This window comes from Octopus sinensis, linkage group LG1 (assembly GCF_006345805.1).
Source record: "Octopus sinensis linkage group LG1, ASM634580v1, whole genome shotgun sequence".
NCBI classification, from domain to species: Eukaryota; Metazoa; Mollusca; class Cephalopoda; order Octopoda; family Octopodidae; genus Octopus; species Octopus sinensis.
The window spans coordinates 202,271,399-202,287,803 of record NC_042997.1 but is presented as its reverse complement, the minus strand read 5'-3'; the positions used below and the strand labels follow the sequence as shown (position 1 = coordinate 202,287,803).

Genomic DNA, 16,405 nt, shown 5'->3' with positions numbered 1-16,405 from the left:
CCTTACATTACCGAAGAAACAGTATATCTTCATTCAAACAATGTAAAAGATGTATTTCTTAATGTAAGAGTAGATGTTCAACTGCAAGCTAGAAATATCATCCATTAGGATATAATTTAAAGATTTTACAATAATGTATGAACTACAAACCCTGAAGGCCATTATAGACAAAATGCTGTTGTTATTAGTTGAGGAAAATTACAAATAAAAGCATAAATACTGAAATATTTATTGATAATCAGTAATGATTTGCTTTGATCCTTTAGAATAAGGAATCATAATTGATATCTACAACAATATTCTATACAATAGTTCCTTTACCTCTAAGATTTCTTCATAATTCTATATTCTAAAAGATACATCATCATCATTTAATGTCCACATTCTATACAGGCGTCTTATTTAAAATTTTCCAAATAAAAATAAATTGGAATTAACTCCCAAGTGTGTGTCACAAGGAAGTGCTCTGAGTCATAAAGAGCTGAAAGAAGAGAGACTTAATAAAGAAAATTTAAAAGGGAGATACAGGATGCAATCAAATTACATGACACACCATGGAACATAAAGATTTCTTTTATACAAAAAATAGATATTTAAGCCTTACTCAGAAATATCTGAAAAAAAATACGGTGCATGGTATTCTTGAGCAAAACACTTCATTTTCATGTTACTCCAGTCCACTCAGCTGTAAGTGAATTCTAGCAACAGCTAGGAAGTTAACCCCAAGACAGGTTGGGATTCCATTTAGAGGTGAGTGTTATAATCTCGGTCAAATATATGCTATGAAAATCAGGTTAAGTTACAGTTTTACAATTCCTGGGGCACACAACAGATCTAAGCCTCAGTCTGAATTTTGACAAAAGCACAGGGCCCATGATCTTTGCAGGACCTCCAAGACTGATGAACTTGATGCTGTTAAAATTCTTCTTGAATCTTTATAAGTTAATACCTGTGGGAAAGACATGATTAGGAGGACTCCAAAGGGGCCAATGTTTTGGGGTATATAGTTAGAGTAAGATGTCTGAGAGGGTTCATCATCATCATCATCGTTTAACGTCCGCTTTTCATGCTAGCATGGGTTGGACGGTTGAACTGGGGTCTGGCAAGCCCGAAGGCTGCACCAGGCCAGTCAGATCTGGCAGTGTTTCTACAGCTGGATGCCCTTCCTAACGCCAACCACTCTGAGAGTGTAGTGGGTGATTTTATGTGCCACCGACACAGGTGCCAGACGAGGCTGGCAGACGGTCACGTTCGAATGGTGTTTTTTATGTGCCACCGACACAGGTGCCAGACGAGGCTGGCAGACGGCCACGCTCGGATGGTGTTTTTTATGTGCCACTGACACAGGTGCCAAAAAAAAAATAAAAGATATCAATGGGTGGAAATAGGAGTAAGGTGGAGTGGGGAAGCTTGTGTGGCGGAGGTACAAGATCAGCCAGTTGTGAAGAAGTGAAGAGACAGTTCATTTGATGTTAGTTGAAATCCTGATCATTCAGTTGACCAATACATTTTATCTTTCAAAATTATTATTGAGTAAAAGCCAAAATTATTAAACCAACATTATTAAAGAGTAAAATTAAATATATCTTCCCATATAGAATTAAAGAAGACTGTAAATACAAATAGAGAACATCAAATATTAGTCTGATAACTCCAACAAAACAAGATGAAAATAATTGAAGAAAATATCAGTATTATCAAAGGTAGAGATTAAATTCTTCACTTAAAATTAAAATTAAACTTTTATTTTATAAAAGATATAAAATAATAAAATGATTCCTTATAAAATGACTTTATATTTGAAAATAGTCTTTTTACATGTCTGTCATTAGAACAATGCTTTCTTTATTCTTTAGAAATTTGCCATTAAAATATAGTTGTATTTTCTGTAATTTTTCATTTTAATTAAAAGAAAATTAGATGTATTCTGTTGATAAAATCTCAACTGATTTTTATCTTTAGGAAACAAAGTATTCAGGAAAGCAAATTACAGTCTTTGGAGATTTGCTTTGTTTGTTTAAGAAAAAGTAACTAAAAGTTACTGAAATGAAAACGATGGCTTTTGTTGAACGACCAAACTTATGAAAGATAAATCAGGATTTTAGTTAAGGATAGTGCCCTCACAAACGGTACCCATTAAACATTCTTGAACAGCAGAGATAGAAATCTAGATAAACAGTTACCTTGTTATCAAAGAATCTTTTCCAAATTACATAATAATAATAATAATAATAATAATAATAATTATAAGAAGAAGAAGAAGAAGAACAGCATGCCTAGTTGGAAAACACGTCTTTCTTGTAACAACCAGCACTTAGCCGAGGTAACAATCAAAAGAGGTCTCTTCCAAGGAGAAACTTTGTTATTTGTTATAGCCCTGATCCCACTTTCTGTAGTCCTTTGCAAAATCAATGAGCACTATGAGCTGAGAAAGAATGGACCACCTTCCCTTCATGGATGATTTAAAACTGTGCACAAAAACAGAGCCTGAAATGGAAAGGCTGGTTGAGGCTATGCAAATGTGCAGCAAGGATATAGTGATGGAATACGTATCTCAAAGTGTGCAGTGCTTATTTTGAAGTGGGGGAAAGGAGTAAATTGTAGGGGCATAAAATTGCCAAACAGAAAGAGAGAATGGAAGACCTGGATGATAATGGGTACAAGTACCTTGGGATCCTGGAGCTGGACAATATCTTACACAAAGAAATGAAAGACAAGGTCATCACTGCATATTTCAAGTGCCTTAAATTTCTCTCGAAATCAAAACTTAACTCAAGGAACCTTGTGACTGCTATCAACATATGCACTGTTGTTGTAGTCTGCTATAGTGCACCCATTCTGAAATGGCCACAAGCAGAGATTGACCAACTCTATTGCACTACTTGAAAGACAGTGACAATGCATTGTGTCCTCCACCCTAAGGATAATGTACACAAGCTCTACATGAAGAGAGGTAAAGGTGGACATGGGCTGATTAGCATATGGGAGTGCATCAACAGTAAAAGAAGAAACATAGCAGAATATTTGGTAAACAACAAAGACCCTGCTACAGTATGCTGCTTGTGCAGAAGGAGTTAACAAAAATGGACTTGAGAGTACTCATGAATTCTGATCAAGAACAGCCAACGAGAGAGAAGAAACCTTACTCTGTATGGAATTACATGGTCAGTTCCACTGAAAAACCAACAAATTAAAAGACTAGGAAGCATCATGGAGGTGGCTCAACAAGGGTGACCTAAAAAAAAAATACTGAAAGCCTAATCATTGCTGCCCAGGATCAGGTATTGAATACCAACTCAGTGAAAAAGAATATATACCACACAGGTGTAACAGACCTCTGCAGAATGTGTGGGAAGAGGGTTGAAAGTGTGATTCACATTGTTAGTGCTTGTGAAAGTCTTGCATAGAAAGAGTACAAGTGTAGACATGACACCTCCACTGGATACTATGCCACAAGTATGGATATGAGGTTATGGGTGCTTGGTACCAACATACACCAAAAAAGATAAATGACGAAAAGTGGAAGGCAAAAATCCTCTGGGACTTTAACTTCCAGATTGACAAAGTGTTCAAGCACTGAAGGCTGGGTATTATAACCTTTAGGAGGGACAAACAACAGTGCCTAATAATTGACATGGAAGTGACAGGAGATCAATGTATCATCATGAAAGAAAGAGTAAAGGTTGATAGATATGGAGACCTGAGAATTGAGACCACTAAGATGTGGAAGCTATGAGAATCAAACATAAAGCTTATCCCTATTGGAACATTGGGTTCAATACCATCCAATCTGAAAAAAACCCATCTAGATATTGAAAAAAGTCTAGATGTATTGCAAAAGTTGGCATTACTCGGAACTGCATGCATATTGTGTAAAGTACTGTCTGTCTGAGGTCCTTGTTGTGACTTGACAAACAGTACAAACCCCTGGTAGATACAATATCTTCTATCAGCAACTTCACGATATTGTATACTGGGCGACATCTATAATAATAATAATAATAATAATAATAATAATAATAAGCGCCCTGATGCAGTACCAGGCATGGAAGTGTTATCATGTACATTGTTTTGTCTTGGTATAAAAGATGGGCTACAGCAAATATTCTGCTCAGTACCACAGATTTGCTTGTCAGTCATTTGACCTTAACCTGTTGAGCATGTCCCTTAGTGGCATCTCTGATCACAAGCAGAAGTAGTGGGGGAACATCATAGTCATGTGTTGAGAGGGATTCTTTGGGGTTTGAATAATTCACCTCTGGAAACATGGGTGTTTCATTCAACATCCTTAAACAACCCTTATTCAGGGACCTTCTGAGTGGGATGGGTTACTCAACCAGAAGAAAATTCTAACTGGGCCCCACCTGCAAGGTCATGTGCTGTTTATCTTGATATAAGATCACCATGTCACACACATATGGTTGTGATGCATGTGCCTTGTGTACCCTTATCAGATGGGTGGTCATGATGGGTATACTGGGCTTTGTATATTTTACCCCAGTGTCACTTTGATGGCATGAACTGCTCTCTCACTCAATAATAATAATAATAGTAATAATAATAATAATAAGTAATTCTCTTTGTCTAGAGACAAAGAGAATAGAAAGTGTCAGGAAATTGACTTCAGTCCCAAATGGTGAGAAAGTAAATATGAGAAGTATAGAGAAAATAGCGAAGGATCTAGCCATTGAGTTATAGAAGCTATGGAAAGTGTAGGTAAAATGTATCTCTGTAGTTATAAATGTATTAGGAACTATCCTAAAGATTTGAACAGATGGATAAATGAAATAGACTTAAAACCTAGTTTAGTGCAGCTCCAGAAAACAATATTAAGGACAGTTAGGATATTTAGGAAGGTTCTTGGCATCTAATGTTATTTGTTATAGCCCAATGTTAGGTATTTTCTCCAACAGTTTGTGTTGTGTGTAAATGAAATGATAATAATAATAACAAAATTATACAGTTTGTATTTCAACATAATGGCATTCAACCTTCTGTTTTGTCAATATGTTGCCAAGTTAATTTTATATGGAATGTAATGTGAGACTGAGTGGTTTGAGATACAGTTCCACTGCATATCATGGGTAGATGTCTTCTACTATAGAAACAGGCAAACTGAAGCCTTCTGAGTGAATATGGAGGGCAGAAACTGAGAAGAAGCTCATGGTCTCTGTGTACATACATGCACACACACACACATATATATATATACATATATCTTCAACATTTTAACATTCACATTTTCATGCTTACATGGCTTGGATGGATGGATGGATGTATGTGCAGACTTCCTGTCACCAACTCTCACTAATTTCCAAGCAAGTAATATCTTCCCATGGTTGGATATGTTTTGCAGAATATTTGAAATTAGATTAAATTTAGATAATTCAGATAACTTGACTGCTGGGTAATTCTCTTCTTTGATTCATCACAAGTCTACAAGATAGGAAATTTTAAAGTTTATAATGATAAAAGCTATTTTACCACATGATGGCTCAGTGGCAAGTGTTCGACTCATCTTGGACTGAGCAATGAATTGTGACCTTGAGCAAGGCACTTGTTTTTCACTTTTGTGCCAATCTACTCCACAGAAATGAGCATCAATTTATTGCCGGTGCAGCTCTTTCTCCCTCCACTCACAGATTCAATTTTCTGCTGAATCAAAGGTGGAAGGATCCAAAGGGTTGAGTTGCAACAGTACAGGCACCTAAAATGACTTGTGAAATTACACTCACTTGTGAGGGACAGATAAATTTATCAAAGTATCATCACCATCATCATCATCATCACTTTAACCTCTTTCCATATTTTCATGGTTCAGATAAAATTCATTGAGGCAGGTTTTTCACAGTTGGATGCTCATACCTGTTTTACCTCGTAGTAGTTTCAAATTTAAGCACAAGGCCAGCAGTTTTTTTTGGGGAGGGGGTAAGTTTATTAAATCGATCCCAGTGTTCAACTGGTCCTTATTTTATCAATCCCAAAAGGATGAAAGGCAAAGTCGACCTTTGTGGAATTTGAACTCAGAATGTAAACCCAGATGAAATTCCACTAAACATTTTGTCTGTCACGTTAACAATTCCGCTAACTCGCTGCCTTGGTTCTACCTTATAGCAATATACATTCACACACACAATTCTTTACACTGTTTCACTTTAAAATATTTAGTCTTTGAATTTAACTGTGCTGGATTCTTAGCAAAAACATCTGTCAATTCCCTCTGGGATGTTCTTTGACTGTAAACTTTTTTTTTCCCCCCCTAACATGAAATATTCAAAGTTGGAGGTGCCAACCATTTCATCCAACGAATAAAATATATTAGAAAAATTTAAATTAATAATCACTTCCTTGAAGAAAACTAAGCTGCTACTAATACCAATATTTATTGAATTTTGAAATGAATAAAACAAACAGAACATAAAACTGTAGCATGGTAAAATAAATCAATTTAAATCAGACTGATAGTTTTGAAGACTTCGTTATTTAATTAAAACCATTTTGCAGAACAATTAACGAATGATATTAATAAACATGCTGTATGAATACAAAATGGTTGTAGTGAAATGAGCAGAGTTAAAATATAAATACAAAAGATGAAAAAGTTAATAAAATTAAAAGTTCTAATTAAAAATAGAGATTTAGTCGAATGTAAAACATTTGGTGTAAGTTAACAAACTAATTGACTTAACTCCAATGATTGTTATTATTTATAATCAGGAGAAAGCATAGCTGGGTGGCAAAGAAGTTTGCTTCCTAACTACAATTTCAGGTTCAGTCCCACTGTGTGGCACCTTGGGCAAGTGTCTTTTTTTTATGGTCCTATGCCAATCAAAGCCTTGTGAGTGGGTTTGGGACAGAAATTCAAAGAAAGCCCATGGCATATTCATGTTTGTGTACACATGTACACACACACTTCAGCAATGTAACTACACAGCTGCCGTTGGCGATTTCTTTTCCTTCTTTTGACTGTTCCCCTTTCTCCTTTCTGATGAAGAACAGGCTTGATAAGTCAAACTCTCTCCTTTCACTGAGTGTCAAGCTAATACATATCTTATACATGTCTTCACATTGTCTGTTCTTATGTATTTATTTGAATTGACTATACACACACACACGCACACACAGAGGGAGTGAAATATAATTGATATGCTTGGATTATTTTTTGTTATAGTATGTATTATTAAATACATTTGGGGCCTCATTAGAAGTCCTTTAACCCTTTAGCATTCAAATTATTCTGTCAAATGTAATGTTTGTTTCTTCACATTGTTTTGAATTAATCGTACATTATCTGATAGTTTCAAAATTTTGATGACGTGATTATAATATATTTTTAGAATGACATTGTAGGGTAGGTGTGAGAGGATAAATCTGGCTGGCTTGAGTATAAAACAGGTACGGTATTTGGGCTGGATACAGCCAGTTTAAATGCTAAAGAGTTATATCAGAAATTCTCAAACTGAAGGAACTAGAACCTGCTCAAAAAATAAAATTAGTGAAATCTTTTGACCTCCAGACACTAATTAATAAAGAAATAATTGAATTTACATTCAAATAATTCAATTTTTTTTTTCCCCCGTAGATAAATTTAAGTAGTTTAAAACAAAAATTTGTGAAACCTGACAAATTGTCAGCTCCACTTTTCAGTTCTCAGTCATCTTCTGTTTCCCTAGGACATTAGGGCACAATGTAATGAAGTGAAGGCTGTTATTTCAAGCAGACTGAGCGATTACTTAAAGCAGGGGTTCTCAACCGTTTTTTACCAATGGACCCTTTGATTACTATTTTATTGTAGTGGACCCTCATAGCCATTCGACTGAAACTTCTTTCAAAGTTCCTATTTTGTTTTTCACACATTAACTTCTTCTCTAATGTGAACTATGTAAAAAGTTGATAAAAAAGAAAACTTAGCTGTTTCTTGCAAATTTTCAGGGGTCCTTAAAATACTATTGTGGATTTCCAATTTACTATTTCGTTATGTGAACCCCCCCATCCCCAAAAAATCTTACATGGAGCCTGGTTGAGAATCACTGACTTAGGATATCTCACTGGTTCTTATTTGTTTTCACTATTATCAGTTGATGTCTGCTATCAATGCTGGCATGAGTTGGACCAGTTGTTACACACCAAGCCAGTCCTTGTTTAGGATTACTGCCCTCTTAGATGGGTCAGAGGAACATGGCTTGCACACAGATTGTATTTTCGTATACCAATGTGTATACACATTTATATTATGCATACAAACATAGAACAGCGCTAGCTGTATTTTAATTTAAGGCTGTTTCAAAACCATATATTAATTTTATCTTATTTTCAACTTGGTTTCTATGGCTGGAAATTCTTCCTATAACCAAACACTTTGCAGAGTGTACTGGGTGCATTTTATTGTGTGGCTGCTTTATATCCCATTCAATTAAATCAGTCTCTACTATTCTATGATGTATTTGTTTGTTCAAGGACCGAGAAAGTGAATACAAGAAGAAAAAAACTGCACTGACAGTAATGGGTTGTTGGTTCCGTTAGATGAGATAAACTTGCCACAAAAGTTCTTTTACATATTGGCTGGTTGGTTGCCATTTGCACAAAATTGGCTTTTTATCCTTTAAAAGTTTATTTAGAGGCGGGTGTTTATGATAGACTTTATGATATTTATTCGCTAAAATTGGTTTTTAATAAGATCTTTGGCTAGAAGCAAGAAAAAAAGTAAAAAAAAAAATCTAACAAAACTAATTCATTTTGCCTTCTAGCATTTACAAGTAGAAGCAGCATGTCTAATATTGTATAATATAGTCTGTAGTGAAATGAAGCTATTCACACAACTTTTAATCATTTAGAGGTCAATAGCAATTATTTCCAGATTAATTACAAGCTGTTCTTTTTTTTTCTGTTCAGAATAGTTCATGTGACATTTGTTCTCAAAAATTACTGTTAAAGATTTTCTATTTTATTTTTAAAAAACTAATTATGGTTCTTTTCTTTTGTTTTCTCTATCAAAACATTTATTTAGTAATTCAAAAGATTACTGCTAAATTAAAATATCTTCTTTAATCTTTATTGAGTTCAAGCATCTAACTTTATGTTTGGGAATAATTTTTGCATGTGATAATTGTTTAGTTATTAAAGACACAAAACTTTAAAAGCTTTTCTGTGGAAAAAAAAAGTTTCAATTAAGAAAAATGTTTTATTTTAATTTTCAATTAAAATAAAAATTTTATATTTATTCTGATAGAAATTAACTACGCAATATCTGATTTTAGGAAAATGGATCATTATTATTATTGTTATTATTATTACCATCATCATCATTATTGTTGTTTAAATTAGACACAATTAGACACAAGTCTCAAGGGTTGGTATAGGTCAACAAAAGTACACAGTTCTTGATTAGTACTTTATTTTATTGAGTCCAGAAGAAATATGAACAGAGAACATGATGATGATGATGAATGGGCTCCATAACCAAATTAATTTGAGAGCTTTTGCATATAGCCCTCAGCCTACGTAATACAGGGTCCTTAATTACTTTGATGGTTAATTAGTGCATTTCTTTCCAGACAAATGTTATATGACATTTCTCAATCATCAGGGAAAATATAACAATACACACACACACATATGTATATATATGTACATATGTATAAATACAATACACATATGCACAAGTATTTTTATTGTTAGCACACCAGAGCACTGCGTAAAATAGGCTCATTATTATTATGGTTATTATGATTATTAAAAATGATGATGATGATAGAGTAACCCATGTGCAGAAATATTGTGCATTTACAGCAATAATACTTATTCATGCAAAGTAACTTAGTAAGAAAATTCAATAAAAGAGGAAAAAGATATACCGAATTGAGAGCAATAATATATACCATGATGGAGAAAAGACACAGCAGCTAAAGTGAAGAGACACTCAGAAATAAAGTTGAACTTATATCGTGAAATACGATAAGAACAATATTAGCCAGTCTCCAAGTAATAATGTTGTAGAGATTGCATTTCAAATATGGAGATGGACTTTATTTTTGAGCCACTTTGTCTGAACTAAATCTGTACATTATTACATACACATACGGACACATATGCACACACATATATATGTACACATAAACACACACACACATATATATGTACACATAAACACACACACACACATATATATATGTACACATAAACACACACACACACATATATATATGTACACATAAACACACACACACACACCACACACACATATATGTACACATAACACACACACACATACATAACACACACACACACACACATGTACACATAAACACACACACACACACACACATATGTACACATAAACACACACACACACATATGTACACATAAACACACACACACACACATATATATATATATATATATATATATACACACACATACATAAACACACACATATAGACGTACATATGTGCACATATGATTAAAAGAAAAAATCTCAAGGGATTTTTTTTCGAGAAAAAGAAACAGAAAACAAACAAACAAACAAAAAATGAAGAATGATTATATAATTTCAAATTTCAGTCTTGGAACATTCTCCATCTTTTAAATTATTTATGCCAAGAAATAGTTTGATAATTCACACAAGTCTAATATCTAAAAAAAAAAAAAAGAAAGAAAAACAACAAAAATCTGCCTTTGGGAAAAATATGTAAGATAAATATATAGATAAATCAATATCCACTTTTGAACAAACCGAGATGAGACTGTTGACAAAATACTACTCCAAAGTCTGAAGAGACTAGTTGTCCACATACACTGATATTTAGATTAGGAAATCAACTGTTGAATTCTAAAATTCTGTTTGTTACCACATCTTATTCTTTAAGCTGTTCTCTGCATTGAAATTTAAAAAATAAAAAAACCAACAAATTCCTGCTTGCATTCTTTTGTTGTATATATAGTTTATTTACAAAAAAAAAAAAAAGAAAGAAAGAAAAGTATTATTTTCTCATAATTTTTCAAATGTATTTCTGAATTTAAATCTATTGAAGAATTACTTACTGTGTGTGTGTGTGTGTGTGTGTGTGTGTGTGTGTGTGTGTGTGTGTGTGTATGTATGTATATATATATATAATATATATATATATATATATATACATATACATACATACACACACACAACCCATGCTAGCATGGAAAGCAGACGTTAAATGGTGATGATGTATAAAATGGAGCTTTCACTGAGATGACAAACCAACAAATAGTACCTACTATATTGAGTGCGTGTGCGTATATATATATATTATATATATATAAAGCTACTCTGTGTGTGTGTGTGTGTGTGTGCATATTCATATATCATCATCATTTAATGCCTGTTTTCCATGCTGGCATGGGTTGGACAGTTTGACAAAAGCTGGCAAGCTGGAGAGTTGCCCAGACTGATTGTCTGTTTTGGCATGGTTTCTATGGCTGGATGCCTTTCCTAATGGCAACCACTTTAGAAACTATATTGGGTGTTATTCTAATGTGACACCGGTTTGGCTGCTTTTTAGATGGCACTGAAACGGGTGTTTTTTTATGTGGTACTAACATTGTCTGTCTGTATGTCTCTCTAAGTAATTATCACATCTACTTTCACTTTTGCCAATGTGCGTATCTGTTCGCTTTCACAATATTGACAAGCATTTAAACCTAATAACTGGAAAAAAAAAAAGAATAACCATATTGCCCCAGCATGGCCTTAAGTGTTGGTCTAGAACACATAAAAGATAAAAGTGTAACTTCTACAGCTACATTCATTTCACTTTAATTTAAATATTTATCAATATATCTTCAAAAGCATAAATTTATAGATCTTCATGACGCTCTTTCTTTATGTAAAACATTTTGATCATGCTTGTGTTTATAAAAGACAAATGCAGAATAATATACAGGGGTTGGACAAAATAATGGAAGCATCGTAATTTTGAAATATCTATAAAACCGTCAAAAGCTTGTTTATTTTTATGTTTTTTTATTTATTATTACTCCCACCCCCACCACCAATACCGGATATCTCTATATTTTGCTCCATCTATACCGGATGTCGCTTCTCCCACCACCATTATAGGTGTCTACTCTTCGAACCCCCTCTTCAATACGCTATTTCACCATGCATTACCCCTCTCTCGATATCCTACGTTCTACTTGCCTAGAACCTGTCATCATTTCTCTGAACCACCCCTCCCCACTGGTGCTCCCCTATATTTCTGCACCCCCCCCACATAAAAAGCACCATCCGAACGTGGCACGTAAAAAGCACCCACTACACTCGCGGAGTGGTTGGCGTTAGGAAGGGCATCCAGCTGTAGAAACACTGCCAGACTAGACTGGAGCCTGGGGCAGTCCCGAGCTCCCCAGACCCCGGTCGAAACCGTCCAACCCGTGCTAGCGCGGAAAACGGACGTTAAACGATGATGATGATGATGATGATGATGATGTTACTTAATATGTTTTGTTAAAATTGCTGTTTCTTTTCAGATATCATCAGAAAAAGTTATTAAAATTCATTAAAGTGACAGATCTATAGGACTTTCAAAGAAATCAAATTGTTGGTGCTCATATGGCAGGTGCTAGCATAAGGAAAACAGCCGAAATATTTGGTGTATGAAGAAATACTGTCTTAGTAATGACGGCCTTTGAGAAAGAGAGAAAAACTTCCTTCTCGAAACAAAACTCTGAAAGGAAACCAAAACTTTCAGATAGGGACTGTCGTACTCTTACATGAATTGTTAGAAAGGATCATAAAAGTACAGCTCCCCAAATTACTGCAGAGCTTAATGACCACCTTGAGAATCCAGTTTCCACAAAAACCGTTCACTGGGAGCTGCACAAAGCTGGATTTCACAGGAGGGCTGCAATCAGAAAACCACTACTTTCAAAAACAAACATTGTAAAGCATTTAGAGTGGAGTAAAAACCTACAGAATTGGTCCCTAAAGCAGTGGAAGAACGTTATTTTCTTGGACGAGTCATCCATTACCTTATTTCCAACCACTGGCCGAGTATACGTGTGGAGACAGCCCTTTTAACAGCATTTGATCCAGACTGACTTTTTCCAACTGTTAAACATGGAGGAGGATTTGTGATGATCTGAGGGAGGGGGGCTATATCTTGGAAATCTGCCGGCCCAATGGTTTCCCTTCATGGCAAAATTAATAGTTAAGACTATCCAAGCATTTTATCTGATCAAATTCATCCTATGGTTGTGGAACTGTTTCCGGAGGGAAATGCAATCTTTCAGGATGATAATGCACCAATTTACACAGCTAAAGTTGTTACTGAATGGCATGAGGAACATTCTAGTGAAGTGGAACATCTTATCTGGCAACCACAGTCCCCAGATCTCAATATTATTGAACATTTATGGTGCATTTTAGAAAAACAAGTAAGGACTCCATATCCTCCACCATCATCACTACAAGAACAGCAATCCCATCACTACAATTCAAACTTTGTATGAATTCATATCTCATAGAATTCAAGCTGTAATTACTGTCAGAGGTGGTCCTACTCCATATCAAATTAAATTTGTTTGAAATTCTAAGGTGTTTCCATTATTTTGTCCAACCCCTGTAGATCTTCTACCCCCCCTTTACTCTCCTTAATGACATAGACCTTCTCTCTCTCTCTCTCTCGCATTTTCTCACTGATACAAATATTCCCTTTTTGTTCTTTTCTTTGCTGTCCTTTGTTTTGTTCTTTTGTACAAGAAAATACCCCTTTATTACCAACACATGTAGCATATCCATGAACTTCTTCCAATCCTCTTATTACAAAATATACACCCTACTTTCACCGCAGCCATCTCCATGCTGATCTAGTCAATTATGAGCTGATTGTTAATTATCTTTCTGATTTCAAGGTTACCCAATGCTGTGCTCTTGAGAAACATCATAACCTTAGCACTGCGGATGATGACACACCAATTCATCCTTCTTTGTGTAGTTCGGTATTTTCTGTACCAAAAGAAGACCGTATGAAACTTGGGCAAGTAGTATAAGATGACATATGAGATATGGACAGTGAATATGAACTGGTTACAAGGATGTTGAGTTAAGAGTAGAAAGATGTGCAATATTAATTTGAATTAAAGGGCATGCGTATGTAAAATGAGGAAAGAACTGGATGTTAAAGACATTAGAATATGTTTACAGAAGAGATGAATATATTGCTGCAAAAGGATGATAAGTGTTGAATAAAAATGTGCTTTGAGTTAATATTAAAAGATGTCTCTGTCAGACAAAGAGCAAGGAAGACACAAAAAGGAGAAGCAAAGTTAGATCTTTGACCCTTTAATACTTAAACCAGCCACATCCAGTCCATGTATTCTAGCTCTTTTATGTACAAACTGGCTAGATCTAGTCTCTCACACCTACCCTACAATGTCATTTTAGAAATAAACAATCATATCATTGAAATCTCGAAGCTACAAGATAATGCATAATTAATTCAAAATGATGCATATCAATAAGGGCTATGTTTGAATAAATAATCTGAATGCTAAAGGGTTAAAGTATTCCCCCTTATAACTGTGGTGATGCAAGGTTGAGAAAAGTGGAAATTAACTGTTTTGCAAACCTGTTAAATTTAAGACTAACTGATGAAGAGGAGGTGGTGGTGGTGGTGGTGGCAGTGATGATAAATGGGAAGTGTTAAAACATGTATCAAATGAATTTATAAAAGAAATATTTTTAGATGGAATACATTTCTTGCTAAATCCTTTCAGAAACAATTATAGTAACTACATCTTTATCATACAATGCTGATATATACATTATTTATACACCTGTTATCTAGGTGTGTAATATAAAGATGTTATCTTATGTAATCAAATAATCTAGTAGAGAAGAAGCACATAATGGCTGAACAAGATAGAATAGATAAATAGTTTAGGTTTATAACATAGTCTTTGGGAAAGCACAAAGAAAATATTTTATTTAGCTTCTGAAATCTGAAATTTACTAATAGATATATTTAGATATTACTCCATAGTTTGATAATGTAAATTTGTTGAAAATAATTTCCTATCCATTATCTGAATTCTTTTTTTAGTCAAGTTATTATTAGAAGACCAAAAACCTATTGGGCTATAACCTATGTTTTGAGTTCTTGTTGCAGCAATATTTCAATATGTATATTCTTTGATCATTTTCATGTCGTGTGTAGGTGTTGTGTTTCTGTAGACTTTCAACTGTATGGAGTATGATTGAAGTAAGAACATTTATTTCTATGCTGGCAAATTTCTAGCAAGGTACAACCCCAGTTAACTTGCTTGGGAGTAAACAACTAATTAATTGATAGTTGAGTGGGTGAAAGTATTTTTGATGTCTGGAACATTAAAGAAAAGTTAAAGTGGATCAAATGTAAGTGGAAAACAGGGGGAGAAATATTCGTTGGTAACTAATACAAACTTTTAAATTAGCAATTGTAAGACATCATCTATGGAAGTGTAATTCTATCATACTTATCAAACTTGTAGTGATTGAATGTCTAGCTAAAAATATTGACTTGTGTGTGTGTATGTATGTTGGGGAGAAAGAGAGAATGAGAGAGAAAACAAGTGTAAAAATAAATATTTTATGTATGTTCACTACATTCTTACACATATTTCATTGACAATAATATCTATTATGAAAGGAAATACCTTATGGATAGGATACATTATTAAATCATCAGAGATTGCATAACATAAAAAACAGCTCTAAGTTATAATGACCCTTGGACAATATTATGGTATGAATATACATAACAAGTATGCTGAGATGAGTCAAAGAATTTACATAAACAATTCAGTGACAAGGGTTGCAGTAAGACACATGAAATAATAACTGATTTGCTCCTCAAATAAGGATCTGTCGAAGTGTTCTAAACACTGGTTATACATCATGATCAATACAGTGCACTACACAAATATAATTGTGTGTGTATATGTGTCACACAAATGTGGAAGTTTAAAATGACTAAAAATAAGAGCCAAAAAACTGAACAGTAAAATTGTCATGTATTGAGTGCATCCATTCCCCCCCTCTCTGTCTCATATATATATATATATATATATATATATATATATATATATATATAGATATGTATGTATGTATGTATAATTGAAATTTACAGAAAAACAAAAGACAAAGGCAGGTGCATGAACAACAAGCAGGTGTATTAGTTTGAAGCTCGGGAAAGTGAGAAAATCTTTCACGTTTCGAGCCTATGCTCTTTATATATATATATATATATATATATATATATATAAATGTATATGATTATTAATTTAATGCATAAATTACCTGTAAATTTTTATAGCATGCTGACTACCTGATAAAAATCATTATGTGATTTTTATCCTTATATTCTACTATATATATATATATATACACACACAC

At 34.0% G+C, this 16,405-nt stretch overlaps 1 protein-coding gene across 5 annotated transcripts in view; it reads right to left on the bottom strand.

The window, feature by feature from the left end:
* Positions 1-16,405, bottom strand: part of LOC115232327 (protocadherin Fat 4-like) — a 648,900-nt gene that overhangs the window by 204,628 nt on the left and 427,867 nt on the right. The gene's annotated exons all lie outside the window — the stretch shown is intronic.